Here is a 17,795-nt window from a genome sequence, read left to right on the forward strand (position 1 = left end):
AATGTCAATTTAGGACTAATTGGGCTGTTTTATAGAGGAGAAAGCTGATTATAATAGTAAATGAAATCAGCTATCATGAACTGATTTGTGTTTATTTAATTACAATTATCATGCTGATGACTCTAATATGTAAAGTCTCCACCTATAGTTCCCTAGGTGCTAATTTTAAAAACGTGAGTTTTCACTAAAAATAAGAAAAGAAACCCCTCCATATGCATTTCAATAATTCAAATTGTATCATAATTTGACTATTAACACAATGCAACTAGTTCAGATTTAAATTCAAGATTACACAGTGCAAAAGAGGGAATAGTCTTGGAAAGGAAAGTAGAAAAATGTAAGATCCCTCTTAGAGGTCAGAAAAAATAAATTCAAAAATGTGATTTTTTTAAAGGTAGTGTTAACTTGAAGTGGAAAACAAAAAGCAAAAAAACCTTTGAAGCAAATTCAGTTGTGTTTACAAGGGCCTTTGAGTTTCTTTGATGTTTTAGTGATTCTGGTTTTTAAAATGTTGATTTGTGGAGGATGGGCACAGGGGATTGAATCTAGGTGCTTAACCACTGATCCACATCACCAGCCCTTTTTTACATTTTTTTTTATTTTGAGATAGGAAATCCATAAATTACTTAAGGCCTTGCTAAATTGCTGATGGTGAGTTTGAACTCAAGATCCTCCTGCCTCAGCCTCCAGAGCCACTGGGATTACAGTGTGCATCATGAAGCCCAGCCTTAAATGTTGATTTTATAATCCTTTCTTTTTAGCTGAAAAGAGAAATTACAAAATACAGAATACTTGCAAACTACAAAATATAGGATACTTACAACTAAAGGTGCTTTGTTAAATGATCAGAGTTTAACTAACATTTCAAGCAGTGACTCTCAAACTGGGAGAGTGATACTAGTCTTTTCAAGAGAAGTTTAGAAATGCCTGGGGGCATTTTGTTGTTGTTTCACCATGACTGAGGAAACTACTAACATTTTTTGGCCAGGCCCATAGATAGTATATAACCTTCAGCTAGTAGGAATAGTCCAAACCAAAGTACCAATAGAGTTCTATCAAGAAACCCTGGTGCAAAGAAGTAATCTAACAAGGAAAACACAGTTGCAGTTAAGTAAGAGAACAGAGCAGGTGCCGGGTGCAGTGCTTCATGCCTGTAATCCCAGTGGCTCTGGAGGCTGAGGCAGGAGGATCGTGAGTTCAAAGCCAGCCTCAGCAAAAGTAAGGCCCTAAACAATTCAGTGAGACCTTATCTCTAAATAAAATACAAAATAGGGCTGGAGATGTGATTCAGTGGTCTAGAGCCCTTGAGTTCAATCCCTGTTACCAAAGAAAAATAGACCACCCAAGTGATTTGTTTGTACCAGTAGGTCTACCTAAAACGAAAAGGGATTTTATGCAGTCAAATTGTTTTATTATCCATTTAAATATAATTCTTTATTTCTTTATGTTTGTCAAGAAGTAAATATATTTAAGATAACAATGAAAAATAATAAAAGAATGACAAGTGTAGGAACCTAATGATGACTTACACTTTTTGATTACAGACTTGACATTCATCTGAAATGACAATGCAATCCCTAGCTACTGCAACAGAAATCCTAACCTCTGAGTGAAAAAAAAGAGGGATGTTGAGATACCTTCAATCATCTTTTCTCACTTCTGAGTAAGTACCAAGAGAGGTTGGCCAAAAATATTTTAAAACCTAAAACATGCTATTAAACTTGGCTTTTCTTTAAAATAAGTGCAAGTATATGATATGGCCTAGTGTTAATTTACAATCCCTACTTTCTTATGCTTTGACTGTCTTTAAATGTGCCCAGTTTGAACTGAGATGTGCCATAAGTCAGATATCAAAGACTTATTATGAAGAATGTAAAATAACAGTTATATTTTTATTATGATTACAAGTTAAAAGGATGTCATTTTGAATATATTGAATTATGTAAAATGTATTATTAAATGAAGCTCATCTGTCTTACTTTTTAAAATATGACTTCTAGAAAATTTAATTTACATGTAGAGTTAATATTATATTTCTATTGGTGGTTCTAAGGGATCAGTGAGAAATAAGAGAAAGATCATGTTCAGATTCTCTATTTCATCATTTGCGTTTGATGTCATTCACTGATCCTCCTTATGTATTCCAAACCATTTCAAATTTCATTTGGATTTGGGTAAGACTGAGCTTTCATGCTAATCACAGAGAACTTACTTTCCCATATATATTTGTTCAGTGTCCCCCACTGAGTATAGTCTTCATAATAGTGTTTATGGTCCTGTTTCTAATTTTATACTGCATGCATCAGTTAAAATGCTGAAGATTCAGGAGGGTTTGCTTTGCTTCAGTGTATGCTCTGGTAGACTATATGTTATCCCGAAGAACATATTTTCTCCTCCACTCTCCCTGTCTCCTCCAAGAGGTGCTTGTGATCTTCCAAGCACACTTTTGGAGGATGTTATCAGCCTTACTTTGTTTCAGTGAGAAGAGAACAGTTTCCAGAGTATGCACTATCTAAAAATGTCTTCTTAGTGATGAAAGCATTTATTGCCAAGACTTTTGTTGCTTTGTCAATTGTCTATATTGGCTGTAACCGCCAGGATTTTGCTGTTTAATTATTTAAACCACATAAATGGGCAATCTTTCATATATTATCTCATTTTCTTCTTAAAAAGTGAATTATAAAATTTTAACTTTGACCCCATATTTGTATAGATGAAATATCTGAGACTCAGAAAAGTTAATGATTTCCCTATAGTCACACAATTAGACTTCTGACTCTTACTACAATCTTTTTGGCTATATTCCTTACTTCTGCTGCTGTTCTAGTAAGGAAGTAATTTATATTTCTGAAAACTAAATGTATAAAGCCCAACAGTGCACTGTGGAAATTGAGATGTGCAGGCCACAAGTCCCCAACATCTGTTCTGCATTTATTTCAACACACCAAATATTTGACCTCCGTGAAAAGAATGCCAAGGTAAATTAGGCAGAACCAGAAACAGGAACTCATATATGCCATATATTAGTGGCAATTTCAGATGTTTGAGTTTCTTTCTTTGTACAGTTGAAAGTGGAATAATATTTCAGGGCTAGACAAACAGTAGATGCTGGCAGAAGACCTTGCCTTGTATATGACTCACTTCCATTAGTACAGTACACTTCAACATGACTTTTTAATTGTGGGGAGTGCCTCAGCCCTACTGGTCATGCCCAGCCTAAACCTCCATCTTCCCTGGATTTAAGGGCAAGATACTTGTTTAAATTCCACTTAAGTTATATGATCCCTTTACTTAAAGTCTAATATTTTCTGCATTTTTATTCTATTAAGTCTAAATCCTTATGCTTTATTTTCAAGGAATTTCATAATCTGACCTAAGCACACAAATATGTCATCCTTTATAGAATCCTTTCCTCTTAGCAAAATGAGGTGTCCTTACTGTCCTTTAAACATACTTCTTTCTGCTGAGTCTTTCTTATGCTGTTTAATTCACTTGCCTTTTATTCTCTTTTTAGAATCTGAATCCTATGTACTTATCCAGGTCTAGCTCAAATCCCAAGACTCATCTCTTACTTTTAACTCTTTAGTGTTTACAATTTGTACCAAAATACATTTTAGCATTTATTTTGTGGCAGGGTAGTGCCCTTTCCACCCCCCCACTACACTAACTTTTACCAAGGAGGAAACTGGTGTTACCAAGAAAGACCTGTTTATTTTTTTAGGAGTTCCCACTCTCGGGATTATAATGAGGATCTAGAGTCACCTCCACCCTTGGAGATAGATCCCAGATTGGGGTCCTTCGGCACAGGTGTAAAGGTTGATCCATTGCCTAAACCTCTTACACTGGCACAGAAGATGATGTACACACACACACACATACACACACGCGCCAAAACTCGAAGGAAGGAAGGGAGGGAGGGAGGGAGACCCTTTGAAATCCATTGAGAAATGATACTGTTCTGGTCAACCTGACAGAAAATGGGTATTTGTTGTCATTTTCTGACTTACCATATTGTGACCAAGCATAGTGCTTTTATTTTTATTATTTTTTTTTTACTAAGACCTTTACTAGGATTCACCTGGTTTATAACTTTCTACCTTTAAATATAACTGAATCTGCTGGAAGGTGGTGGCAGAGTCTGTAATCCCAGATATTCAGGAGGCTGAGGCTGGAGGATCACAAGTTTGAGGTAAATGTGGGGAACTGAGCCAGACTCTGTTTCAAAATAAAAACTAAACTGGTGGCACACACCTGTAATCCCATCAGCTCAGAATGGTGAAACAGGAGAATTGGGATTTCAAAGCCAACCTTAGCAACTTAACGAGGCCCTGAGTAACTCAGTGGGACCTATCTCTAAATAAAATACAAAAGAGGGCTGGGGATGTGGCTCAGTGGTTGAGTTCCCAAGAGTTCCATCTCTGATAGCAAAAAAAAAAATTAATAATAAATGAATAAATAAAATGGGCTAGGGAGTAGCTCAGCAGTAGAGCACCCCTGGATATTTGTACTAGGGAGTACCAAAAAAAAAAAGAATTTTCAATGCATATTACTTTTTGTCTAGTTTATTTCATTCAGAATCTCCCTGTTTTTGCTATTATCAATAGTTCTTTATTCTTGCTAAGTATGTTTCCAAAATTTATTATCTATTTTCCTATTGATATACATTGGGGATTTTTTTTAAGTAAACCAGGTTATATTTATACAGTGGAAAATTATTAAGCAATGAAAATAAGAAGTACATTCACATTCAACAACTTGGATAAATCTTATAAAAATACATATGGAGCTAAAAAAAGCCACATACCAAAGATCACATGTGTATGATTACAGTGTATAAAGTAACAAAACAGGCAAAACTAACCCTTGTTATTAGAAGTTAAAATAGTGCCTAACTCTGGGGGAGCGTAGGGAATAATTAGGGGAGCAATAAGAAAGGGCTCATGAAGGTGCATTTGATGTCCAGTTTCTTGACCTGGGTTAGGGTTCAGTGGATATGTTTACTTTGTGATAATTCATTGTGCTATACGTGATTTTCTTTTGTCTGTTATATTTAATAAAAGAGAAGCTCTATTAACAGTAAAAAAAATCAGTCTCTACATTCATGTAAAAGTTAGTAATCAAATGCCTACTATATGGTTAATATGAGTATAAGGGTTCTGAGGCATGTAAGACAGACATGTTCCCACAGTCCAACATTGGGGATTTTTTGACTATTACAAATAAAACCACCATGAATAGTTGTGCACAAGTCTCAGTGTGGATGTATGCTTTTATTTCTCTGGAGTAAATATCTCGACAGATGTGATTTAACTTTTAAAGCAACTGCCAAACAGTTTTCTAACAGTTTGTGCCATTGTTTGTACTACATGTTATAGTCTGCAGTTCTAAGAGAGATACCATAGTCTTCATCTTTGTCAACATTTGTTATGATCAGTCTTAAATTTTGTCCATCCTACTGTATGTGTAATAACATTGCAGTTTTGATTTACATTTCAACTTACGTTGGATATCCTTTCATGTGCACATTCACCATATTTGTATCTACTTTGGTGAAGAAAAAAAAATCTTCTGCCCATCTTTTCAAATTGGGTGATTTTTCTTATTAATAAGTTGTAAGAATCATTTGTATATCCTAGATATCATTCCCTTGAGAGAGATATGTTTTGCCAATACTGTGTCCTAGTCTGTCAGCTTACCTTTCCATTTCCATAACAATGAATATAGAATAGACAAAGTTTGTTGTTGTTGTTTTTGGTACTGGGGATTGAACTCAGGGGCATACCACCACTGAGCCACATCCCCAGTCCTATTTAGTATTTTATTTAGAGACAGGGTCTCACTGAGTTGCTTAGTGCCTCACTTTTGCTGAGGCTGGCTTTGAACTTGCAATCCCCCTGTCTCAGCCTCTTGAGCAACTGGTATTACAGGTATGTACCACCACGCCCAGCATGAGACAAAGTTTTTAAGTCTGATTTATTTCTGAGAGGAGAGAGAAAAAAGAGAGCATGAGGCAGAGAGAGCTAGTTAATTTTAAAAGTCTCTGCCAAGCAGCTTTTTATATTTTCTTCCAGAAGTTGTATAGGTTTAGCTGTTACATTTAGGTCTGTAGTCTATTCCTACCAGTAGTGTGTGAGGGCTCCTATTGATCCACATCCTTGCCAACTTATTATTATCTTCTTGATTATAACCATCTTAATAGATGTGAAGTAGTATCTCACTGAGGTTGTACATTTCCCTAATGGTGCTGGGTATCCTTTCATTTGCTTATTTGCTTTTGCATATTTTCTTTGGAAAAATGTCTATTCTAATTTCTTGCCATTTTTTTTCATATTGAACAATAAGAATTGCTTGTATATTCTAGGTAGTTATATTCTAACTACATGAATTGTAAATATTTTCTTCTATGATTGTGTTTTCACTTTCTTCGATGGTAGCCTTTAAAAGTTTTAAATTTGATGAAGTTCATTACTTTATTATTTTTTTCTTTTCGTGCTTGGGCCTTTGGTGTCTTAACTACAAAGTCATTGTCTACTCCAAGATTTACCTATGCTTTCTTACATTTAGTTTTGGTATATATATATATATATATATATATATATATATATGTGTGTGTGTGTGTGTGTGTGTGTGTGTGTGTGTGTGGTCCATTTTGAGTTCTTACATTTATGTCTGTGGTCCATTTTCAGGTAATTTTTATGTGGGGTAGGGTTTAACTTAATTCTTTTGCATTAAAGACTACATCATTTTGAAATATATTTTCATTTGGAATGCAATTCTAGGATGTCAGTGTTTTTTTCTTTCAGAACTTGAAAATGTTGATGTACTGTTTTCTGCATGGTTCTTGAATGAATTTTGACATTTTACTTTCACTCCTTTGTACATAATGGTGTCTGTTTTCTGTAGATGCTTTTCAATTTTTAGCACTGGTTTTAAGCATTTAGTGTATATTTGTGTCATCTTTATCATTTTTCTTATTCATTGAGCTTTTTGAATCTGAGTGTTCATCAGATATAGAACATTTTTATTTATTATTTATTCAAATGTGTTTTTCTCACCTCTTTTAGGAACTACCATAACATACATATATATATGTTGGACTGGTTGAAGCTGTGCATACTGATGCTCTGTTCAGTTCAGTCTCTTTCTCCATGTTTGATTTTGGAGTCTTTATCACTGCATATTCAGTTTGCTGATATTGACTTCTTCAATGTCGAATTTGCTGTTAATCTCATTCAGTGTAATTTCCACCTTAGCCATTGTTTTATCTGATTTTATCTAATTTTATCTGTTTTATCTAATTCAGACATTTTTATATCTTCTTTTTCTCCTTTACATGCTTATTCTTTTCCATAGCATCTTGAACATATGGTATACAACTGTATTAATGTCCTTGTATAATAACTCTATCACAGTGTAATTAATGATCATTTCTATTAATTTTCTTTTCAACATGGGTTATATTTTCCTACCTCTTTGCATGCCTCATACATTTTTATTGGATTCCAAACATTGTGAATTTACCTTGTTGAGTACTGGATATTTTGTATTCGTTTAAATATTCTTGAGCTGTGTATAGCTTTTTTTTTCTAAACTATCTTGGAAGCATTTTTATCTTTTTAAGATTCTGCTAGACTGGAGTTACCTTCAATCTTGGGCTAATTTTTCCCTTTTACTGACTATGTTACTTGATGCCCTTTTATTATAGATTTTCCATTCTAGCTGGTGATTACAAAAATTGATCTCCATGCCAACAATCACCACCACCTTCCATTCTGTTCTTTTCTGAAGGTTCTTTCTCTGGCCTTACATGTGTGCCCATTGTTACATAGCCACAGACTTCAGGGGAACCGTCCATAGATGTCTAGAGAGCTAGTGCATGTACACACTCTCCCTCCCTCTGCAATTCCCTACTCTCCCCTTTATTCTGCTCTGGGACTTCTAGCTGCATCTGTCTCTTCAGACTTTAAAATCCATCTCTTCAACTCAGGAGATTTTCTATTTGAGTTTCCCTTCTCTGGATGTGGCCTGAAAAAATTCTTTCCAGGGAGTAAATTGGGATAATCCTAGCACTCATCTCTCATGCTTAACTTTATCTTAGAGGTCACTCTTACGCTGCTTATTATCTAATATCTGAGAACTGTTGTTTGTATTTTGTCCACTTTTTTCCAATGTTTTATATGTGAGGGTAAATCTGTTGCCCCTCTTGGAGAGATTTAGTCTTCCATAAATGTTTAACACTATTTTCTGACTCATCATTTACAATAGATGAGGTTCTTCCTGGTAACAGCAGCGTTAGGCCTACTGAATGCTCCTAGGCAAGTGCCTTCACAAGTTTCCAATGGTATATGTTATTATGCTGCCAATTATTTGTTTCAGATATGTTTTTCTTGTCTCATTTAGATTGTACTCTGACATTAGGAACCCTTCATATCTTAGAATTTTATGTCCCCTCCACCCAAACTGGTCACATTTACCTTTAACCATTACTCATCCCTTACCCCGTAAGATTTCCCTTTGAGGTATTAAAGAATAATGCACTTGAGATTATTTATCTCCATGCCAACAATCACCACCACATTCTATCCTGTTCCTTTTCTGAAGGTTTTTAATATAACCTTATATTAAACATCATGTTAAACATCAATGCCACAAATTTAAATGCCATGAGTAAAAGTGAATGCTGATTCATCCACTAATTGTATGTATCCTGATAGAAAGAACTACCACTACCTTATTGTGGCCAGTTGAGAAATTTTCTTCTCATTATCCACCAGACTAGTTAATATGTCTTTAAGGCAATAAGTTTAAAAAATAATACTGATAAATCAAAGTATTGAAAACTCTACAAAATAAGAAGCTAGTTCTTCAGTAACTGGAAGCACTGACTATGCATATAAAAGTATATCTGATTATGAGTCAAGGTAAATATCAAGAAGATAATATGCAATTAGATCATTTTGCTATTCTGATTTTTCCACCAATGAATTATCATTAATTTCTATTCTACAATAAGAAAAATTCTACAACATACCATATTCTATAATAAGAAAAATAAGAAAAAATTAAAGCTAGTTTTAAAAGATCTACTTAAATATTCCAGTATCATGTAACCAAACAACTACTCTCCACACAAGTATGTTTTCATTCAACAACAAACACATTCAGGGGTACATTCCTGGAGCTGAGGATGCATGCTGCTGAGAGGTAGACCTTAAATGCCTTGTTCTCATAGCTTATTTCCTCTCAGTACTATTTATATATGGGGGCTTAATAGTTAATATAGGTGTTTAGGTTAATAGTGTAGTATATTTATAATATCATTGGAACCATGAGTTTACCCAACAAATCATTTGTTAACTCTCTCATACATTCTAGGCATTTCCCTAGTCACTGATGTAACAGTAGTGAACAAAACAACTAATTTCCTGCTCCTGTTGGAAATTGTGTTTGAGGTTGGCTCAGAGCAGTGAAGTAGATAAACAAATGTAAGGAAAGTGGTAAGAGAAGTCGAAAGTGGAAAGGCAAGTCTGAAGAGAAAGAAAGGCAGGGTAATGGGCTTGATAGTCATGGCAAGAGGCTCTATTTTGTGTAGGATGGCCAGGGAAGGCCTTTATCACATGAAATGCCACTGTTACAGAGACATGATAAAGTGAAGGGGTAGTTAGCTAGTCAGATGATTTGGGGAGTTAAGGTTGAGGCAAAGTTACAAGTGTAAATGCTCTGAAGCAGGGGTGGGCTTGGTGTATTTAAATGGAACTAACAGACAAGAGAAGAATGTTAGGAAATGGGGAGAAAAGGATGAGGGGAGTCACATTGAATAAGAGCAGTCCATAATAAGCCAGGGCAGTCCATAATAAAGTCATGGCTTTTTTTCCTGATACCAGAGATTGAACCCCCAGGGGCACTTAAACACTGAGCAACACCCACAGTCCTTTTTAAAATACTTTATTTAGAGATAACTCTCACTGAGTTACTTAGGGACTCACTGCATTTCTGAGGCTGGCTTTGAACTCAGGATCCTCCTGACAGCCTCCTGAGCTGCTGGGATTACAGATGAATACAACCAGGCCTGGCTAAAGTCATTGCCTTTTATTTGGAAATGGGAAGCTATAGGAAGATTTTGAGCAGAGAGACACAATCAAATTTATATTTAAGAATATCACTCTAGTTGCCATCAGTACAATAGATATTGGGGGAAATGAGGGCAGAAGCAAGGACAGAAGAAGGCTAAGGGAATCATTCAGGTGACTTATGATGTGGGTTTGGCCTGTATATTGGCTTAGCAGATGCAGAGGAGTGGTCAGATTGGGGGCATGTTTCAAATGCTTATTTGGAAAGAAGGAAGTCAGAAAAATAAATAAATAAAATGTTGTATAATTTATATCAAATTCTAGAAAATGCAAAACAATCTATAATGACAGGAGATGTTTGGAGACAGCCCAGAAAAGGAGAGGGGAGGGATTACAAAGAACGATGAAAGACTCTTTTGATTTTGGTGATAGTCTCATGGGTATACTCATGTCAAAACTTATCAAATCGTACACCTTAAACGTGCAATTTATTGTAGGTCAACCATATCTCAATAAAATTATAAAAATAAAGACATAATATTGTCTAATGGACTGGAGTTGGAATGTGAGAGAAAAGAGATCAAAGATGGTTTGTAAGTTTTGGGCTTTGAGCACCTGGAAAATGGGAATTAAATTGTCATTCTTATTTCTGAGATAGGGAAGACTGAAAGGAGCAGATTTTGAGAGAAAAATGAGTTCAGTTTTTTCAACATGTTGTTAGAGATGCCTACTAGATACATTTTATAATAAATACATGGTAGAAAAGAAATGAAGAATGACTCAGACAGTTTCTCTCTATGATCCACTGGTTCTCCAGAAAGCGCAGAAGTACACTGGACCAACCGGGACCTCTCATGGCCCCTGTAGACAAATGTTTGTGCACACCTTTTTTCCATCGTTTTCTTTATTTAACATTATGAGCATGGTGGACTACATTCTTTTCTCTAAGTTTTAAAGATTCAGTTAATTTGGGGAAACAACTGATGGGTTCATTGTTGGAGGTTGATGAATAACCTTAGCAGAGACTATAGTGACAAGCCCTTGGTCACAGACAAACGAGAATGGCTCCACCCAGGACGGGAGCATTGCAGACACTCTTCCTTGGGCTGGCTAGCTTGTGCCTTCCCCCTGTTAACTGTACATATCAATAATTCAGCTATATTATGATTTAAATCAGATTTTGCTCCTCTTGTCAGAAAGTACAACAATTGCTTGTTAGTTGATAGGTTGTGATGAAAAGGAGTCTACTCCTTTGGCTTGAAACTTAGCTTCATTACTCACTGGATGTGTGACTGCCTCAATTTACTCTAAAATAAGGATTTGAATAGGACCTACTACTACTGTAAGGTACTATTGTTATGAAGATTAAATGAATTGATATATATAAAACCTTCAGAATAACAACTGGACATAAAGCGTTCAAGAAACGTTAGCTAGTAGCTTTCTTCTCTGACAATCGGTTTTGTCAGTTGGTTCCCACTAAGTTGTGGACTTTTTCCGACCAGGACCAGATATCTTGTCTTTTGATTTTCATCCACTCCAACACCATTCTAGGGCCTTGTCCAGCGTCTGGCATGAATGGTAGCACAAAATGAGAGTTAAAAATATGCTTTTGAATTAAATAATTTCTTCCCTTATGGATAAAGATAAGAATCTCAAGATCTTAGCTGGAAGACTAATGTCCATCTCTCTGCCCCCACCTGTCCCCGCCTTAAAAAAAAGCAGGCCACTGTCTCCAGTTTACACCCTCACTCACAGTTCCATTCACCTTCCCCTTTCCTAATCAGAGGGATCTTGGGGTGGGGCTTCAAGGATCCTCAAGGAGTTTGAAGGGGAGGGAGCCTGGAACCCTAGACTAGCTGTGACAAGTCATGGGTGGGATTTGGTAGTTCAGAAAAGGAGGTACCAGACCAGGAATGGGGGATGGGAGTCATGGTGGAGTGGAGTGGGCTAGTTCAGGATGGACCAGAAAGGAGACATTGAGGAAAGCCAGAAAGGACCGGTTGGCGGAGTGGGGGGGGGATGGGTGGGTGATGACTTGTGAGGGCATAGAAGCAAAGGCAGGTGATTGGACGAGAAGGAGAGTTCTAGTTGCCAAGGCAGCGACTAGAGGAGAAGGTCTTCAGTTGAGGAGAAGGTCTTGACTAGAGAAGGACAGAGCTCTGGCTCTGTGAGTTCTCCAGTAGAGTCTGTGCATCTACCCCCAGATATCCCTGCTGACGTGTCACCCGGGAAAGGCTTAAGCCTTCCCGGGCGCCACCCCTCCCCGCCTTGCTACCCACCACCCCTCCCTGCCTCGCTACCCACCCGCCCCCTGAGCCCCCTCCAGCGCCGCCTGCCACTGCCTGCCTCAGCCTACTCCACCGCATCACGGGCTCACTGAGGTGACCACAACATGGCTGCGGTGCCTGGGCTGCTCTTCTGGCTGTTCGTGCTCTGTCCCACCTGGCGAGTGCCGGGCCACCCGGACCCAAGCACCGGCAGGCGCTGCTCGAAGCACAAACTCTGTGCAGACTACGAATGCACCAGTGAGTGAGCAGGCGGGTGGGCGGCCCGGGGTCTCTGCGGTGGCTCTTTGGGGCTGCATGGGGCTCCGATCCCCTGGTCCCCAGCCCTGTGGTCTGGGCTAGGGGTTCGAAGGACAACGGGTGGGGTGCAGGAGTGACAGAGCCTCGGGACCCTGTGTGTGTCCCCTCCGTCTCTGCCGGCGCCCTCCTACTTGTTGCCAGCGTTTTATTTTTCTCTACTGACTGAGGCGGGGGTTGGGAAAAACTCAGAGCGCATTGAAAGTGCATTCTCAGAAAACACTATGGATGGTAGGAACAATTTTTGGCTCAGAAGAACCATCCTCATGCAGATAGTCAAACAGATAATGCTCAGGGTGAACAAACTTCATTTGAACTTTTTGAAGAAATACTACCAGATAAATTGAAAGTGCCAGAAAGTGAAAGCAACAAAACCAGCAACATTTCTCAGGTCTCAAACGAACAGGAGAAGACTGATGCTTATAAACTTTTGAAAAAAGAAATGACATTCGACTTGAAAACCAAATTTGGCTCTACTGCTGATGCACTTGTGTCTGATGGTGAGACGACCAGACTGGTGACTTCATTAGAAGATGATTTTGATGATGAGGAATTGAATGCTGATTATTATGCATTTGATAAGGAAGAAGAGGAGAATGAGGAAAGCTTTGGGGAGCCCCCGTTACTAACCTTTATAAATGAAGAAGACATGAAATTCACAGTGGAGTTTGGAGTGGAGAAATATTCAATAGGTGAAGAGCAGAATTCAAATGGAGAAGATAAGGCTGAGGTAACTCTGCCCCCGGGCATCAAGGATGATGATAAAAATATACTGACAACCTTGGAGGATACTTTATTTATTGGCACAGGTGGTGATGAGAAAACAGATATGATGGATTTGGAGAATTCTTATTCAGAAGAAGAAGAAGAAGATGAGGAAGATTTAGTCCCAGATAGAAAAAAGAAGAAACCACAAGCAGCAACAGATTATATTTATCCTGAAAGTGCAGAATATGGTCTTTTTGTGGAAACCTCTAAGACAGATAATGATGAAGAGCCAAAAGTGGACATCGAACTTCATATTAAAGGAAAAGAGACAGATGTTCAGGAGATGTTTAGGTTCCACCACAAAGTGATGTCAATGACCTCTATAGGTAAAATCTTCCCAAATGTCATTTAATGTGTCTCAGGTGCTGAGATGCTGAGGCAATGGGGCAGACTTCACCAGCAGTCAAATTCATAGACCAATAGTGAATGGAGGGCCTGGGGTTATAGCTCAGTGGTAGAGCACTTGTCTAACATGTGAGGCACTGGGTTTGATTCTCAGCACTGCATACAAATAAATAAAATAAACGTCCATCAAAAACTAAAAAAAATGGCTGGGGATGTGGCTAAAGCTGTAGTGCGCTCGCCTGGCAAGCGTGCGGCCCGGGTTCGATCCTCAACACCACATACAAACAAAGATGTTGTGTCCGCCGAAAACTAAAAAATAAATATGAAAAAAATTCTCTCTCTCTCTCTCTCTCTCTCTCTCTCTCTCTCTCTCTCTCTCCTCTCTCAAAAAAAAAAACTAAAAAAAAAATTAGGCAAAAGCTTAAAAGAATAGTAGTGAATGGAATCTCAGGGTTGAGAAAGACCTTAGAAGCAACTGGTCCAACTTCTTAATAACTGCATGTTGGACTCCTGCTGTTTAATCAAACGTACCCCAGGCTCATGTAACTCATACTGAAATTCCACCCCTACAAGCTCTCAGTTCTAACTGGAATTCTACCTCATTCACAGAGCCTCAATGCAGGTCTGTACCCAATTCCCTTTAGTCTCTCTTGGTATTACTGTGTTCTTTTTAAATAGCTGTCATCTGTCCATTCAATACATAATTGTTGAGTATCTCTGCCAGGTGCCAGATGCTGTGTTAAGCCTTGGCTCATTCCACCTGCAAATCTGCAAACCAAGACTCCCTCTCTTTCAGCTTTCCTAAAATTTTAAACACAAAGTTTCACCAGCACTAAATCCATGTTTGTTGAATGTGACCCTGTCTACATATCTCTGGTTTTAAAATTTTTCCTTGAGTTAATATTGTTCTGGTAGCAGTTGTATGGCCATGGAAGTAGTGGAGAGTAGACTTGAGATTGTTCATTTTATAATTGAAGGGTCTGACAGCTCTAATTAGGATTTTGAAGTTTTCTTCTCTGTGTTAATTGTCTTTAGGAGAGCCACATATTCCAGGCACTGTGACTCATATATTTAGTGAAACACTCGATGAATATTGAAACTGAAGAGAGACAATTCTTATTCTATAACATAAAATAAAATAGCCATTTCCCCTTTCAATTTTAGAGCTACTTATAACAGAAGGTACTCCTGTTGATGCTGCTGATACAGAAAACCAACTAGCGATAAAGGTAGAAGAGCCAGCAGATGCCACCCTTTTGGACAGCATACTTTTCTTGTTACATTCATTCTTGCTTTATTTGTCTAAGATGGTAAGTTTGACATAGTTTCTTCATTTAGAATGTTGATTATTTATTAGTTTGTAAGTGGCTTCTGGTCATGAAGTGAAGAACTTAAAATGTCTTTATGAAAATGACTCCTGACCCTTTGAGTAGATAGCTCCAGAAACAAAAGCCATAGGGGTGTGGCTTAAATGGCTACTTGGTTTAGCACATGAGGAAGATTTGCTGTCTACCAAGGCTGGTCATTTGCATACCTGTAAAAACTTGGTTCTTCCCCTCAGAACCTTTCTTTCTGGCAGGGAGATAACAGCATTCACTTGAAACACAGTAAGATAATGGCAGAAAGAGAGGTATTTATTTGATGGTAGAACATTATTGTCCATAAATGCATTTATTATGGTTGGAAGGGTGATCAATAAGGTCATAAAGTAGTTGAGATGTGTTTGAAGCACTGGCAAAGGGCAAACAGGAGTCTGACATGTAGTTTGTTGTTGATTAGACAGGCTGGGGAGGAAGACGGAGGGGGAAGCTGGTAGTCAGAAGAAATGTGTTCAGAGAAATGGAAACATCAAGAAAAGGATATTTGGGGAGGGCAGGAGAATGTGAATAATTGGTGTTGTAAAGTGTGAAGTTGGAAGGGGATGGTCTGTTGGAGAGGCCAGCAAATCTTAAAGGAAGTCATGAGCCAAAGTAGCATTAGACCATTAATAGTGGGGATCCTTAGAAAGTTTTAAGAATGAAAGGAATTAGGTTAGATCTGTTTCTTAGAGTCACTTAAGGCTGATCTTTCTAAAGAAAATCATGATCCAAACAAGACATTTAATCTGTCTAGAAGCTTATCTAAGCATTTTAGGGCTTACCTCCCCCCCATTGGTATTTGTTGATATTGGACTTTTAGAATTTAATTATAGGAATGAGAAAGCTTTTAGAGGTTGGAGGATAAGATGGTCCTAGGGCCATTGTGACAGTAATCCTCCTAAACTGAAGTTGTTTCCTGTAGATTGTGTTATTTCAAGGCTTGAGTAAGAAAGATGATGATGTTGTTTTCCTTGTAAAATGTATAAATTTTGTAGCCAGGTAGATCTGGTTTCAAATCCCAAGGTTATCATTTAGAAGTTTGGGCAAATAACTAAACTTTTGAAAAAAGTTTTCCTCATCTGAAAAATGTAGATAATGCTTACTCCAATCATAAGAATTTAATGATTTGACAAGGTAAAGTGTCTGGTGAGGTGTCTGGCATTTTGAAGGGTTTTACCCCCACGTACCCCCTAATTCTCATGTAGGCAGTCAGAAGGTGGTATAAAGACAATGAATATACCTGGGGAGGAAAGACCACCAGGGTGGAAAAGATGTGGTGGGGAGAAACAAATCATTTTTCAGTTGGCTCCATGTTTGTTCATGATGGTGGCAGCCACCTGAGTAAGAGGTATATAGAAGCCAGGCAGTTAGAATAGTGATATTTCCAGTGATTAAAGCAGTCTTCCACAGTCATAATTTGATTATCAGAATGAATCAGCATCACTTGGAAAGTTAACAGCCTCACGATATGGGAAGGATTACTTTATTCATATTTTTAGGTATGCACAGAGCCCTCCTCTAGTTCTAGGTCGGGGGACACAAATGTGGTGCAGGTATGGTCAGTGATTGTACGGTGATAGGTAAGACATAGATGTGAGTGGTAAAGGAGAGGCACAATGTTAGGAGACTGATTTGAAAGGAGATTTCAAAAAGGCATTTTGATGGCCCAGTATGTACAGGACATTGTGCGAGGACTAAAAGAGTCTAACAGGTATAAGGCACGATTGTGATTTTTGAAAGCCTTAAGAAAAGGACTTAACAAATATATGCAAAAATTATGAACAAGTCAATGTAAAATCTTAAACAAGTAGTATGATATCTGATAGGACTGGAGAGTAATAGGCTCTGATGTGTTTGGGAGATGTGCACCAATCAGATTCATTGATCAATGGAATCTTAGTAGAATCTTAGTGTTAGAAGAAACCTTGGAAGTCAGCTAGTCTAGTTTCTCATTCATTGCTGTAATTTTCTTTACTGTGGCCCTGACGAGTAGTTATGAGGCCTGTACACCAGTATTTCCTAGCATGAGTCACTCTCTTACAAGGCTATATGTTCTTCTGTTGTCTAGTTCATCCTTGTATTGACTCCAAATTTTCCTTCACATGATTTTCTCTATAAAATTGAATTCTTTTCTACATAGAAATCCTTTAAATATTTGAAGTTATATCTTAATTTAAAAATTATTTTTAGTATTTTTATCATGGAAACTTTCAAATAAGAGCAGAGAGAATAGTAGGGGACTATAGGTAACCATAACATACTGTCCATTTCAGAATACTAGAAGAAAAGATTGTGAAAGTTTTACCATAGAGAAATGATGTTTGAGGAGGTAGATATATATTTAACCTGATTTAAACGTTACATAGTGTATACATGCATCAAAATGTCATGTTACCTACTTCAATAATTGTAGTGTTTGTTTCTATGTACTAGTTAAAGAATAAATTTAATTAGAAAAGCTTTAAAGAAAAGCATAGAGAATAGTATAATGAACCCACGGGCCATCACCCAACTTAACAGTAATTCCTTGATAGCCAATATCAGTGAGGTTTTTTTTTAATTTGTTCTAATTGGTTATACATGACAGCAGAATGCATTTCAATTCATTGAATATAAATGGAACAAAACTTTTCCTAGTTGTACACAACACATGTGTAGTCCTACATGTA

The 17,795-nt window shown here is 37.5% G+C and overlaps 2 pseudogenes; both read left to right on the plus strand.

The window, feature by feature from the left end:
* The window catches only part of LOC144252431 (transport and Golgi organization protein 1 homolog), a 102,101-nt pseudogene that overhangs the window by 56,565 nt on the left and 27,741 nt on the right, over positions 1–17,795 (plus strand).
* LOC144252477 (transport and Golgi organization protein 1 homolog) lies at positions 12,466–13,775 on the plus strand (annotated as a pseudogene).

The sequence above is a fragment of the Urocitellus parryii genome, unplaced genomic scaffold (genome assembly GCF_045843805.1).
Source record: "Urocitellus parryii isolate mUroPar1 unplaced genomic scaffold, mUroPar1.hap1 Scaffold_43, whole genome shotgun sequence".
NCBI classification, from domain to species: domain Eukaryota; kingdom Metazoa; phylum Chordata; class Mammalia; order Rodentia; family Sciuridae; genus Urocitellus; species Urocitellus parryii.